Here is a 14,019-nt window from a genome sequence, read left to right as displayed (position 1 = left end):
TTTTCTATCGAAAACTCAGCCTCTTTCAGGCCAAACATTGGCTCCCCTTATGTGCATAGCTTTCTAACTGGCACAATTTCCCCAAAGATAATTTAGAATTATAGTGATCACTTTGGGGAAACTCTGATATATAAAATACAAAAACAAAGCAAAATTCTGAATATCCAATGGTCTGCTGTCTTTAATTGGTATGAAGAGGCTCCTAAACACAATTTGGACTCAAAAAATGCTTCTCTAAAATATTCTTTAGCTATAATTAATATGAAATCGGAGCATCTTTTCCCTCATGAGCATCATTTTTTTTTTTTTTTTTTTTGAGATGGAGTCTCTGTTGCCCAGGCTGCAGTGCAATGGCACCATCTCAGCTCACTGCAAACTCCCCCTCCCAGGTTCAAGTGATTCTCCCGCCTCAGACTCCTGAGTAGCTGGGATTACAGGCATGTGCTACTACGCCAGACTAATTTTTGTATTTGTAGTAGAGACGGAGTTTCACGATGTTGGCCAGGCTGGTCAAACTCCTGACCTCAAGTGATCCACCCACCTCAGCCTCCCAAAGTGCTAGGCTTACAGGCATAAGCCACCATGCCCGACCAAGCATCTTTAAATGTTGACATTTCCAATGCCCTTTCCACATTTTGTGAAAGGCTTCAGGTCCAAAACTGTCATTATGTTGGGTAAACAAAAATGTTGGCTGCAAATCACTCTATTGTATAAACATCAATATTTGGCTAAACTTTTTTTTTTTTTTGAGACAGAGTCTCGCTCCGTTGCCCAGGCTGGAGTGCAGTGGCGCGATCTCGGCTCACTGCAAGCTCCGCCTCCCGGGTTCACGCCTTTCTCCTGCCTCAGTCGCCTGAGTAGCTGGGACTACAGGTGCTCGCCACCATGCCTGGCTAATTTTTTTTGTATTTTTAGTAGAGACAGGGCTTTACCTGTTAGCCAGGATGGTCTCGATCTTCTGACCTCATGATCCACCGGCCTTGGCCTCCCAAAGTGCTGGGATTACAGGCATGAGCCACCGCACCTGGCCTTAGCTAAACATTTTAAGGAGACTCTGGATATCAAGAATAAAAGACCCCTCATGAAGAAAATCTTTGTCTTGTTTGCCTAAATGACAGATCATTTTGTTTCACAGAGAGGCATCACTTCCTTCCTTTCCATACATTGGAGATTAATACATTCTGTCTTTTAAAAAATTGTATGGCTTGATAGAATTGTCACGAACTGAAATTATGTCAAAACCAGATATAGGACACTCTCGTGTGTGTATTGTATATATGTCTAAACTTTCATCCCTCTTCTTACAGAGAAAAATGATCAGTTATTTGTCTAAAGCCAGCTCCCTCTCATTTTTTTCTATCCCACTTCCTCTCCTTTTCCCTCTTTTGAAAACATGAAAGACTTAACAAAAATTACATTCAGCCGTTACGCATATATTCTAGGAATTTTTAGTTCAGGTAAAGTCTAAATTGTCTAAAGAAAAAAGTTATTGAACTATTTTTTTATGGACACTAGAAAATGTATTTCCCTGATAACCCTTTAAACTAGCTACGACATAAGAAAAGACGCCAACTTCAAAATAAAGGAAAACGTTAGCATGATTCACTCTTTAATTATTAGTTTATCTTTTTAAAAAAAATGTTAGTACAATATTTTGGCTTATTCCAGACCAAAATTAGATTTCTCATAATTCAAGCTTCCTGTTTCCTATATTAATTTTATTTATTTATTTATTTATTTTTGAGATGGAGCCTCACTCTGTCCCTAGGCTGGAGTGCAGTGGCACAATCTCGGCTCACAGCAACCTCCATCTCTCAGGTTCAAGCGATTCTCCTGTCAGCCTCCCGAGTAACTGGGATTACAAGTGTGTGCCACCATGCCCAGCTAATTTTTTGTATTTTTAGTAGAGATGGGTTTTCACCATGTTGGCCAGGCTAGTCTCAAATTCTTGACCTCAGGTGATCCACCTGAGGTCTCCCAAAGTGTTCGGCCTCTCAAAGTGCTGGGATTACAGGCGTGAGCCACAGCACCCGGCCCACATTTATTTTATAAATGAAATATTTTCATCATTTCCATAACTTATTTAAAATAAAAAATTTTGGCTAGGCATGGTGGCTCACGTCTGTAATCCCAGCACTTTGGGAGGCCGAAGCAGGTAGATCAGTTCAAGCCAGGAGTTCGAGACCAGCCTGGCCAACATAGTGAAACCCCATCTCTACACCAAAAATACAAAACTTAGCTGGACGTGGTGGCACATGCCTGTAGTCCCAGCTACTCGGGAGGCTGAGGCACAGGAATCGCTTGAACCCAGGAGGCAGAGGCTTCAGTGAGCCGAGATCGTGCCACTGCACTCCAGTCTGGATGACAGAGCGAGACCCTTTCTCAAAAATAAATAAATAAAATAAAATAACAGGTATAAATTCACCCTTGAAATATAGAGCACTCTCAAAAACTGAATTGACTCTTCCAGAAATCGAAGCTCATATGACTAAAATAATTGCCCTCACCCAGGCATGCCAACTTGTGCAAGTGAAGTATGTAGTTATGCTGGTAGTAAAGGGGCTTTTGTCCACAAATTCAGAGTGCTTAGAGAACCCCAGGGGAGGAGCTCAGTGGGTGGAGTCTCCAGGGATTTGCCTTGGAGGCTGTTGGGAGAGCAGGAGTGAGCGCCGTGATTGGCTGGGACCTTGATGTCACAAAGGTCAGGGACAGCTGCCAGAGAATGAAGCAGAGGGCTGTGGGGTGAAGGGACTGCCAGTCTTCCGCCACTCCTTTTCATGGTCCTTCCCTTCACTGCCTTCCTTCTCCCAGACACACTGGGCATCCAGTTCCAACCCAAAGGCTGCCCCTTTGACCAGGCCCATCTTCTCCACCTCACATCAAACAGCCAATCTGCTGCTCAGACCTTGAAACCTCAGTAACCTAGAAGGTAAGGACTTTCAGATTTCACCAGGAAGGATTATCTCTTCATACCTTATAAAAGTAATAGAACCGGTCGGGCGCAGTGGCTCATGCCTGTAATCCCAGCACTTTGGGAGGCCAAGGCGGGTGGATCGCCTGAGATCAGGAGTTCGAGACCAGCCTGGCCAACATGGTGAAACCCCCCTCTACTAAAAATACAAAAAATTAGCCAGTTGTGGTGGCATACGCCTGTAGTCCCAGCTACTTGGGAAGCTGAGGCAGGAGAATCACTTGAACCAGGGAGGTGGAGGTTGCAGTGAGCCAAGACTGCATCATTGCACTCCAGCCTGGGCGACAACAGTGAAACTCTGTCTCAAAAAATAAATAAATAAATAAAAACTAATAGAATCTATAAATTCACAGGAAATGGACTTTGACAAACGTGTCAGGAGAGGATGACTTGGAGGTGTCCACCGTGTTTCTTACTGAAGGTTTGTTCAAACCTACAAATTCACTTGGGACAGCTTATGAGTCCTCTCCTATTCTTGGAAAAGCTTTTAAAGTGTCTGACAAAGTCTGTACCCCTGGAGCATGGGTTAGTTTGTTGAAGTCCACAGACCACACAGTTTCTTCGAAGGTGTGCAGCATGAGGATGTGTTCCTCTATTGCCCACTGATGGAGAACTCACTTAGGCTGTCTTTCCTCTCCTTCAGATGTCTACAAGTCAATTGGGGTCAAGGAACAAGCCTCTACTCACATGCACGTGGGCAAATGAAGTCACAGAACAAATAACCTACCCTGCATCCAGGTTAGATCCTCCTGCACCATTTCCTGCTTTTCTGCGGAGCCTGCAATGTGGACCCCTGTCTGGATGTGGGCCTGGGGAGGTGGCTCCTCCCTGTCCCAGAGGCCCATCTCATGTTCCCACACAGGCACTGAGTCCAGGGACACCCCCTGCTGCTGCCTTACCTAAGAGAAATCGGCCCAAGAAGCATTGACCTCGTGCCTGCTGAAGCCAGGAGCCCTCTGCCACTGCCTGACACAAGCATCCTGCACTCCCCTCTCCCAGACCCTTCCCGAAAGTGTGGGCCACAGGTACCACTCCCTATGCCACTGAGCCCCACATTTCCCATCCCCCAAGCCACCCCCGCCCAGCCCCAGAGCTTTCCTACATTTATGATTTGTCCAAAAAGGTGATGTCCTTCAGCCCCCAGAAGGTCATCCTCCAGTCTGTGACCGTCACACTGGGGTCCTGCATGGGGTCCTCACAGGCCTTCAGCCCAGCACAAATCATGGCCTGGTTTGACCTTTGAAATATCTCAACATCTAAAATTCAGAGCTTTTTTGGAATATTTATTTTCCATAGATATAATTCTTTCAAATAAATTCCTTAGAAAACAATATCCAATGTTTCATTATTTGTGCTAACATGTGCTTTTCCCATTTTGGAGATGAAAAATATCATTAGAAATAAAAACTCAACAGACAGGTTAAACATCAGATAAGATGCAGTTAGCAGGCCGGGCGCAGTAGAGGTTGCAGTGAGCTGAGATCACGCCACTCCAGCCTGGGCGACAGAGCAAAACTCCATCACCCACACACAAAAAAAGATAAGATGCAGGTAGCAGAGGGGCCAAGTGAACTCGAACAAGATCTGAAGTGCAATCTTCCTTAAGGAGTCCAGAGATGGGTGACAGGACATTTGAAGGAAAAGTTCCAACAGAGCACAGACAGGTTCTAGGAGATCACACAGGGAAAGGGGAGGCTACATCCAAGAGATAAAGCTGAGAATTTCCCAAAATTGATGGAAAACAGGAATTCTCAGAGTGAGGGATGCCACTGAATCCCACAGAGGATAATTGAAAACATCCACACTTAGTTACATTGTAGCAAAACCATGAAACACTGAAGACAAACCTTGAAAGCTGCTAGGGAAAATACCTGATGACTTGAAATTAAAAATGATAAAGTTTAATGAAATAATATTAACATACTGAAAAAAATCAGACATCTCAGATTTGTATGTTCAGCTAATTATTCAACAATTAGGGAACTATGAAGACTTTCAAGATAAAATGTTTACCAGGAGCAGACATGGACTAAAGGAATGTCTTTCTAAAGCATGGTTTCGGTCTGGGCACTGTGGCTCATGCCTGTAGTTCCAGCATTTTGGGAGGCCGAGACAGAAGCATCACTTGAGGCCAGGAGTTCAAACCAGCCTAGCAAGACCCCCATCTCTACAAAAAAGTTTTTAAAAAATTAGCTGGGTGTGGTGTTACGCACCTGTAGCCCTAGCTATTCAGGAGGCTAAGGTGGGAGGATCACTTGAGGCTAGGAATTTGAGGCTGCAGTGAGTTAGGATAGCACCACTGCACTTTAGCCAGGGCAAAAGAGCAAGACTCTGTCTCAAAAAAAAATAAAAATAAAATAAAGCAGTGTTCCTTAATCTTGGCACTCTTGACATTTGGGACTGGATAATTCCTTGTTGTTGGGACAGCACTGGGCAGTGTAGAATGTTTAGCAGTATCCCTGTCCTCGAGATGGGGAGGCTGGCACCTCATGTAAAATGTTTGGCCAGGTTGCAGCCTGTGTTAGCTTGGAGGGTGGATCATAATTTGACCAAATCTGTGGCATTAGGAAAACGGCGAGAATCCAGAATGCTGGTTTTGTTGGCTCCTCCTTGGCTGCTTTTAACAAACTCCTGTGAGAAAAGTGGCCTCTGGCTGGAGTTTGCCAGTGTGCAAGGAGAGCTAGAAGGACCCAGAGTGTTGCTAATGTAGGGAACCCCTGACTGGCCTGCCACACACAAACTGAATAATTTGGTGCCTTGCAAGTCTGAAAAACTCAGCCACTCATACACCCCAGCCAAGGCAGTTGTGAGCTGTGGCTCTGAAGAGGCAGTCTTTGTAGGAGATAGCCCTGGTACTGCTAGCAAAGACAAGATTTTGGGTGTTGCTTTTCATAGCAAGCCTATGATATTAGCGAACATGGAGCGATCTGGCACAATCAAGCATTGCTAAAAGGAACTCAAAGGCTGGCTACAAATTTCATAGAGCTGGACATAGGCCATCCCCAGTGAGCCAGGACAAAAACTAGGCAGGGCCCAATGTCCATAAAGTGTGGGCTGGATGGCTGAGCACAGTGGCTCATGCCTGTATTCCCAGCACTTTGGGAGGCCGAGGTAGGTGGATCACCTGAGGTCAGCAGTTCGTGACCAGCCTGGCCAACATGGTGAAACCCCGTCTCTACTAAAAATACAAAAATTAGCTGCGTATGGTGGTGCATGCCTGTAATCCCAGCTATTTGGAAGGCTGAGGCAGGAGAATCACTTGAACCTGGGAGGCGGAGGTTGCAGTGAGCCGAGATATTACCACTGTACTCCAGCTTGGGTGACAGAGTGAGACTCCGTCTCAAAAAAAAAAAAAGAAAGAAAGAGAAAAAAAAGAGTGAGCTGGAGCTCCACGGTGGTATCATCACACACAGAATACCATGATATAATGAAAATACAGCATCATCACATGCAATGACATACATAAAACTGACAAACATAATTTTGAACAAAAAATGCAAGACAGACAATACTTTATTACTTCATTTCCATAAAGTACAAAAACAGGCAAAAGTGAACCATATTTAAAGATGTCTATAACAGTGGTAAATACTGTGTAAAGGCTGTGGGCTACTTCTGACCTGAAGGGTTAAAACAACCACAGACAATATGTAAATGCATTAATATACCTGAAGATTATATGAAATTTATTTTTTATTTTTTATTTTTTTGAGACAGGGTCTCGCTCTGTCTCCTGGGCACCATTTCAGCTCACAGCAACCTCTGCCTCCTGTGTTCAAGTGATTCTCCCATCTTAGCCTCCCAGCTGGGATTACAGGCATGAGCCACTGCACGTGGCTACATGTTTTGTATTTTTAGTAGAGACGGGGTTTCACCATGTTGGGCAGGCTGGTCTCGAACTCCTGACCTCAAGTGATCTGACTGCCTCAGCCTCCCAAAATGCCAAGTTACACGCGTTGAGCCACCATGCCCAGCCCTTGAAATTTAAATTTCAATGTCCCTAAATGAAGTTTTATTGGAACACATCTACACTCATTTGTGTGTGTGTGTGTGTGTGTGTGTGTGTGTGTGTGTATGGAGGGAGAGAGAGAGAGAGAGGGATTTATGAATTTATGATAAGGAATTGGCTCATAGAATTATGGAGGCTGGCAATTCCCAAATCTTCAGGGTGGATGAGCAGACTGGAGATCCAGGAGAATACATATTCCAGTGAGAGCCCAGTGGCACCTGCTGTGGAGCAGGACTAGTGGATGGTGTGCATGAACTCTGAAGGCAGTCTGCGGAAGAATTCTCTCTTGCCTGAGACACAGTCTGGGGCAGCCAGACTTTTTGTTCTCCTCAGGTCTTCAGGTGATTGGATGAAGCCCACCCACATGATAGAGGGCAATCTGCTTTCCTCAAAATCCACAAATTTAAACGTTAATCTCATCCAAAGCAACCTGACAGAAACACCCAGCATAACGCTTGACCAAATACCTGGGGACCTTGTGGCTCAGCCAAGTTGACACCTAAAATTTACCTTCACACTCCAGTCCTCCAACATCCCAGCTTCCCTCTTACATCCCTGAATGGCAGAACCCAACAGGTAACGAGCTGGCGAAGCAGCATCAGCATCATGCTTGTTCTTTGTTGTGTGTGTTTTTCATTTTAAGTCGGTGGAGTTACACACCATGGATTCCTTTGTGTCTGCTTCCTTTTCATTAAAATTCTGCTCATGGATTCATCCCTGCAGTAGGTTCATTTTCAGGTGGAAGTGTAGGAAGCACAGGAGATCACAGAAGACCTCAGCAGACCAGCTTTGCAACATCCTAACAAGGAGACGGGAAACTGAAGTACCACAGGAAGGAGAAACTCTCCATCTCTCACCACCCAAAGCTTCCTGGGATGCTAAGGGTCATCGTTTTTTTTTTTTTTTTTTCCCCGCTCTGCTGCACAGGCTGGAGTGCAGTGGCGCTATCTCGGCTCACCACAACGTCCGCCTCCCAGGTTCAAACGATTCTCCTGTCTCAGCTTCCCCAGTAGCTGGGATTTACAGGTGCCCGCTACCACGCCTGGCTACTTTTTACATTTTTAGTAGAGACGGGGTTTCACCATGTTCAGACTGGTCTCAAACTCCCACTTTCAGGTGATCTGCCCACCTCGGCCTCCCAAAGTGTTGGGATTACAGGTGTGAGCCACCACGCCTGGCCTAAGCCTCATTGTTCTTTTCATCTTTCCGGCTGAGACAGAAGAGGAGATTGAGGATGTGGACATTTTGTTGAGGAAAGAAATAGGAAAGACAACTCAATGAAGTCTCAGAGAGCCATTCTGACAACCCATGTTCTATTTCCAGAACCCATGTCAGGCCATTCCTGGGGGGTCTGATGAGGTTATGAGAGAAATGCCCAGGGAGGGAGACTGCAGAAGGTTCAGGGAACAAGTTCTGGCTTCTGCCCTTAGAGGAGCCAGACCTGGAGAGATAGAGTGGGAAAGTGGAGAACCATCAGCTCACTTTCCCTCTCACCATGGCAAAAGCATCTCCATCAGGCATGGCTGGCTTCACAGGCAGGCAGCCTGGGCAGCCCTGTGGGGCCCCAAACTTAGAATGGCCTCTGCCTGCTATCTTGCTCTGCTGTCAGGGTCTTGAAATTCTGAATGATCTTTAACATCATGCACTGCACCTGGCAAAATAGCCGGTCCTGATCAGGTCTCAAGGCAGCCCTGGACTTTGGAAGGCAGCACTGAGGCCCCCCTGAGGAAACGAATGGCTGCTGAGGGCTGAGAACTAGAGCTGAGACTCCCAGGCAGCCCCTTTGGAAAAGTTTGGCATTTCCCCAAAATGTTAAATGTGGAATTATCATGTGATCCAGAAAATCACATATGAAATTGTCTCGTGTCCCTTTTAAACATATAGAACATAACTATTGGAAAGAGAGAAAAAGTCCTGGCTTGGTGGCTCACTTCTGTAATCCCAGCACTTTGGGAGGCTGAGGTGGACGGATCACTTGAGGTCAAGGGTTCGAGACCAAGCTGGCTAACATGGTGAAACCCTGCCTTTACCAAAAAAAAAAAAAAAAAAAAAAATTAGCCGGGTGTGGTGGCGCACACCAGTAGTCCCAAGAGGCTGAGGAAGCAGCTTCACTTGTACCCAGGAGGTGGAGGTTGCAGTGAGCCAAGATTGCCTCCACTCCAGCTTGGGCTACAGAGTGAGACTCTGTCTCAAAAAAGAAAAAAAAGAGAGAGAGAAAGTAGTTTTGGAAACATTATTTGCCCTTAGCCATGTTGCGGGTTTATTTCCCACATTGAGTCATATTATGTGTCTCCCAACATGTCTGGAGCAGTTGCTACTCCCTGCACACCAGGTCCAGTGACCATAATGTCATCAATATAATGGAACAGTGTGTCGTCCTGAGGGTGAAAAGGTTCTCAAAGGACCTGGGAACTAGATCATGAGCTGGGCTGCAGAGTTGAGGTAGCCTTGAGATAGGGTGGTGAAGGTGTATCTAGCTGAAAGCAAACTGTTCTTGATGGTCTTTACTCACAGGTATAGAAAAAGAAACATTCACCAGATGGGTAACTGGGCAGCCAAGGGGATAATCAGATCGGGTGTGCCACACTTTGCCTGCCCCGCTTGCTTTTGGTTGCTTGCTCTTCGTTATTTTTTTTCTCTGTGAAGCCAAAGGCCACGATAGCTGAAGGCTATGCTATTGAACACTGTAACTCAACTTTTACGTGCTACCTTATAGATAACATTTGTAAGTCACCGTAACAATCACTTGAGTTATTTTTCAGGAACTTGGGGCAGATCCTGTCCAGTTCAAACCAGCTGAGACCGCCAACCCTTCAACTGGGCCTGTACACATGCCCAAGAGGTGGCCTTTTGACATCAGAGGGCCAAAAACTCCACCCTCAGATCATGTTAATGCCACCATTTTCTGTACATGTCATATGAACCCCAATTATGACTGCATTTTTCCCCACTGCCAATCACCTTTCCCCATGCCTTAGACCACCCTACTTCTCTAACCTATAAATCTCTCTAAGTCTCATCTTTGGGGAGGTGGATTTGAGAGCCATTCTCCCATCTCCTCACTGGACAGCCTCGTGAATAATTCTTCTCTCTTTTGCAAAACCCATGTCACAGTGACTGATTTACTGTGTGAGAACAGAACAAACCTGGGCCTGGCTCAGTAACATCTGCAAACCAGTTGTCAGATGTGTCGTTTGCTCAGCACTGAAACCACATGTGGAAACAGCACCTGCACTTGGAGTCACTAGTCAATTAAATTTACAATTAATCCACTTGTCATTCTCCAAGATCCATCTGTCTTCTGCACAGGCTGAGTAGGTGAGCTAAGTGGGGATGTGTTCCTGTCTTTGATGGTGGTACTAATCTCGACAGTCTCTCTAGGAATGTGGTATTAGTTTGCTTTAATATTTTTGTGAATGAGGCAGCTCTAGTGGCTTCTACTTGGCCTTTTCTACCAGAATTACTTTTACTGTATGGATCAGGGAACCAGTGTGGGATTCTGCCCATTGTTGACTATGTCTCTTCTAATTATGCATTCTAGAACCAGGGAAATAACCATAGGATGGGTTCAGGAATCTACTAGATCTACTGTGAGATGAATCTTAGCCAAAAAGTCCATTGATCACCTGACCTCCATACACTCATACTCTGAGGAACCATGGTAGCATTTTGAGTCTCCTGTAATTACTGCTAGTTCAGAACTAGAGGCTGGTTATCCCAGAAAAGTCTAATTATTTGCCCTTCCCAATGCACAATCACCCTGATAAATGGCCTTGGGTGCCTTTGGGGAGGCCTAGGAAGATAAAAAGTATAAATTATTGTCAGTGCAGCAGGGTCCTACCTCAAAGGGACCTGACCTATCCTTTATTCAAGAAGCTGTGGGTCTGTGAACTAGATCAAGACTTGGAATTGTTTGAGGGATTGTAACTCTGTGTTGGTAATTTAGGTCAGACTTCTCTATTCACCAGACCTGGAGCTTTCCTACTTACTCGGATCAAGTAAAACTTTAGTAGGCAGCCCATCCATTTCAGTTCTCAGGACACTATGATCAGCAGGCAGACATCACAGATCTCTGTGGGTCAGACCATTCAGGATCCTGCCTTAGCTGCACTGTCCATGGCAGTCACCACACCAATCATGTTTTTGGTGACTAAGTGTTACCATATGGTCCCTGCCTCCTCAGGATTCCATCAGCCCCACTGCACTTGAGGGAGCATTTCCTACTGTAATGTGGCCTGTGTAGAATATCTGGCACTCTCTAAATGAATTTATTTCTCATAGTCTTAATGAAAAGAGTATCCTCTGGACCCTCCCTGGGTGGGTTAGCAGGTATTTACATGATACATACTCAAGCATTTTTATCTCCCTAAGTGTTTACTATCTTCCTCTACAGTATACCAACGAAGTTCTTGCATTTCAACTCATTTAGTGCAGGTTATGTTTGGATCCGTATTTTTTTTTTCTTTTGGAGACGAGTTCTCACTACATTGCCCAAGCCAGTCTCAAACTCCTGGCCTCAAGCAATCCTCCCACCTCAGCCTCCCAAGCTGGGATTACAGTGGGTCCATATCTCAACAACTCACAAGCAAATGAAGACAGCCATTCTCAGCTTCTCAAGTTAAAACAATGAACCACAAATCTCTGCTTAATTATCCCATATCAAAGAATTCAGCCTGATCTGACTTTATATTCCTTCCACGATGATCCTGCACCCTTGTTACCGAAAAATGTTCCCAATCCAGACCCCAAGAGAGGGTTCTTGGATCTCACACAAGAAAGCATTCAGGGCAAGTCCATAAAGAGAAAGCAAGTTTATTAAGAAAGTAAAGGAATAAAAGAATGGCTACTCCATAGAGCAGCCCCGAGGGCTGCTGGTTGTCCATTTTTATGGTTTCTTGATGATATGCTAAACAAGGGGTGGATTATTCATGCCTCCCCTCTCCAGGCCATATAGGGTAACTTCCTGATATTGCCATGGCATCTGTAAACTGTCATGGCACTGGTGGGAGGGTAGCAGTGAGGATGACCAGAGGTCATTCTCATCACCGTCTTGGTTCTGGTGGGTTTTAGCTGGCTTCTTTACTGCAACCTGTTTTATCAGCAAGGTCTTTATGGCCTGGATCTTGTACCAATCTATCTCGTCCTGTGACTTAGAATGCCTTAACCATCTGGGAATGCAGCCCAGCAGGTCTCAGCCTCATTTTGTTACAGGAAAGGGGTCCTGATCCAGACTCTAAGAGAGAGTTCTTGGATCTCGTGCAAGAAAGGATTCAGGGCAAGTCCGCAGTGCAAAGCAAAAACAAGTTTATTAAGAAAGTAAAGTGGTGAAAGGACAGCTACTCCATAGACAAGAGTAGGATGGAGTAACCTCTAACCTGAGGTCAGTCAAGTGTCCTTGCCTTTTATTAAGAGGGGCCTCTAACCCACTTTGTCTTAGGAGAAACTCCAACTCCCTAAGTTGGGCCTCTAACCCAATCCCATTTGTTACTCGGGTACCCCATCACTTACCCAAAGTCGTCCAATCAGTATCAGTGCTGCAGTCTATTTCTTTGGGGTTCTGGGGATTTCTTCAGTATCATCCTTTCTGTGGTTTGCCAGAAATATGTTACAGGACCCCAACATGCAAAGGTAGTCGTTGGGTCAACGTTTCTGCACTATAGTCCCTTCTGTGGTCACCAGAAATATGTTACAGGAAAGGGGTCCCAATTCAATCCTAGAGGTTAGGAATGCCTAACTTTCTGAGAATGCAGGCCAGTAAGTCTCAGCCTCATTTTCCCAGCCCTCACTCAAAATGGAGTCGCTCTGGTTCAAACACCTGTGACACTTTTACCCAGCCCCTGTTCAACATGGAGCTGCTCTTGTTCCGATGCTTCTGACGATATCTCTACAGATGCCCCAGGTTTCTGTAAAAATTGGCAAAATTATGCAATCTGGAGAGTATTGTATCTCCTCAGTCACATTTTGCACTTCACATTTTTTTTTTTAATTGAGACAGAGTCTCACTCTGTCGCCCAGGTTGGAGTGCAGTTGTGCAATCGCGGCTCACTGCAACTTCCACCTCCTGAGTTCAAGTGATTCTCCTGCCTCAGCCTCCCCAGTAGCTAGGATTACAGGCATGCACCACCACACCCAGCTAATTTTTGTTATTTTTCATAGAGATGTGGTTTCACCATATTGGCCAGGCTGGCTGGTCTCAATATCCTGACCTCGTGATCTGCCCTCCTCAGCCTCCTGAGTAGCTGGGACTACAGGCGCCCGCTGCCACGCCCGGCTAATTTTTTGTATTTTTAGTAGAGATGGGGTTTCACCGCATTAGCCAGGATGGTCTCGATCTCTTGACCTCGTGATCCGCCCACCTCAGCCTCCCAAAGTGCTGGGATTACAGGCGTGAGCCACCGCACCCGGCCAAAAAATAATTTTTTTAAAAGGAGTCCAGGCACGGTGGCTCACACCTGTAATCCCAGCACTTTGGGAAGCTGAGGCAGGTGGGTCACTTAAGGCCAGTTCAAGACCAGCTTGGGCAACATGGCCAAACCCTGTCTCTACAAAAATACAAAAATTAGCTGGGCGTGGTGGTGCACACTTGTAGTCCCAGCTACTCAGGAGGCTGAGGCTGGAGAATTGCTTGAGCCTGGGAAAGTGGAGGTTGCAGTGAGCTGAGATCGTGCCACTGCACTCCAGCCTGGGTAACAGAGACCTTGTCTCAAAAATAAATAAATAAATAAATAAATAAATAAATAAATAAATAAATAAATAAAAGCAAAATGCAAAGCGGTGGTGGGCATAGGTCCTGAGCAACATCAGCGGACTTTTGGAAGACATATGCCTCAGGGAAGGCCATTACATGTTCTTCAGGCAAAAGGTGGTTAACTAACATTCAGTCTCATTGTGACCCTCCCTTCTACTCCCTGCCCCAGCATTAGTAGCTGGGACCTCTCCACAGAAGCACGGATCCAAAGGCCACAGGGCCCCTCCCTGAGCACAGACACTATGTCAGCCCAGCAGTCCACTCCTCCTCCATAGGTCTAAGTTCAGCTCC

At 45.6% G+C, this 14,019-nt stretch overlaps 1 long non-coding RNA gene across 2 annotated transcripts; it reads left to right on the top strand.

Moving 5' to 3' along the window:
- Window positions 1-2,286: 2,286 nt before the first annotated feature.
- Window positions 2,287-4,302, top strand: LOC129483430 (uncharacterized). Of its 2 annotated transcripts, XR_008658046.2 has the most exons (4): window positions 2,287-2,929; window positions 3,615-3,709; window positions 3,834-3,996; window positions 4,095-4,302. It is a non-coding gene; the product is annotated as an uncharacterized lncRNA (long non-coding RNA). The 2 variants fall into 2 exon arrangements; XR_008658045.2 differs by lacking the exon at window positions 4,095-4,302 and having other exon boundaries at window positions 2,289-2,929; window positions 3,834-4,073.
- Window positions 4,303-14,019: the final 9,717 nt, after the last annotated feature.

Source organism: Symphalangus syndactylus, chromosome 1 (assembly GCF_028878055.3).
Source record: "Symphalangus syndactylus isolate Jambi chromosome 1, NHGRI_mSymSyn1-v2.1_pri, whole genome shotgun sequence".
NCBI classification, from domain to species: domain Eukaryota; kingdom Metazoa; phylum Chordata; class Mammalia; order Primates; family Hylobatidae; genus Symphalangus; species Symphalangus syndactylus.
Note: the sequence above shows the minus strand (reverse complement) of the source record. Positions and strands in the feature narration are given on the sequence as shown.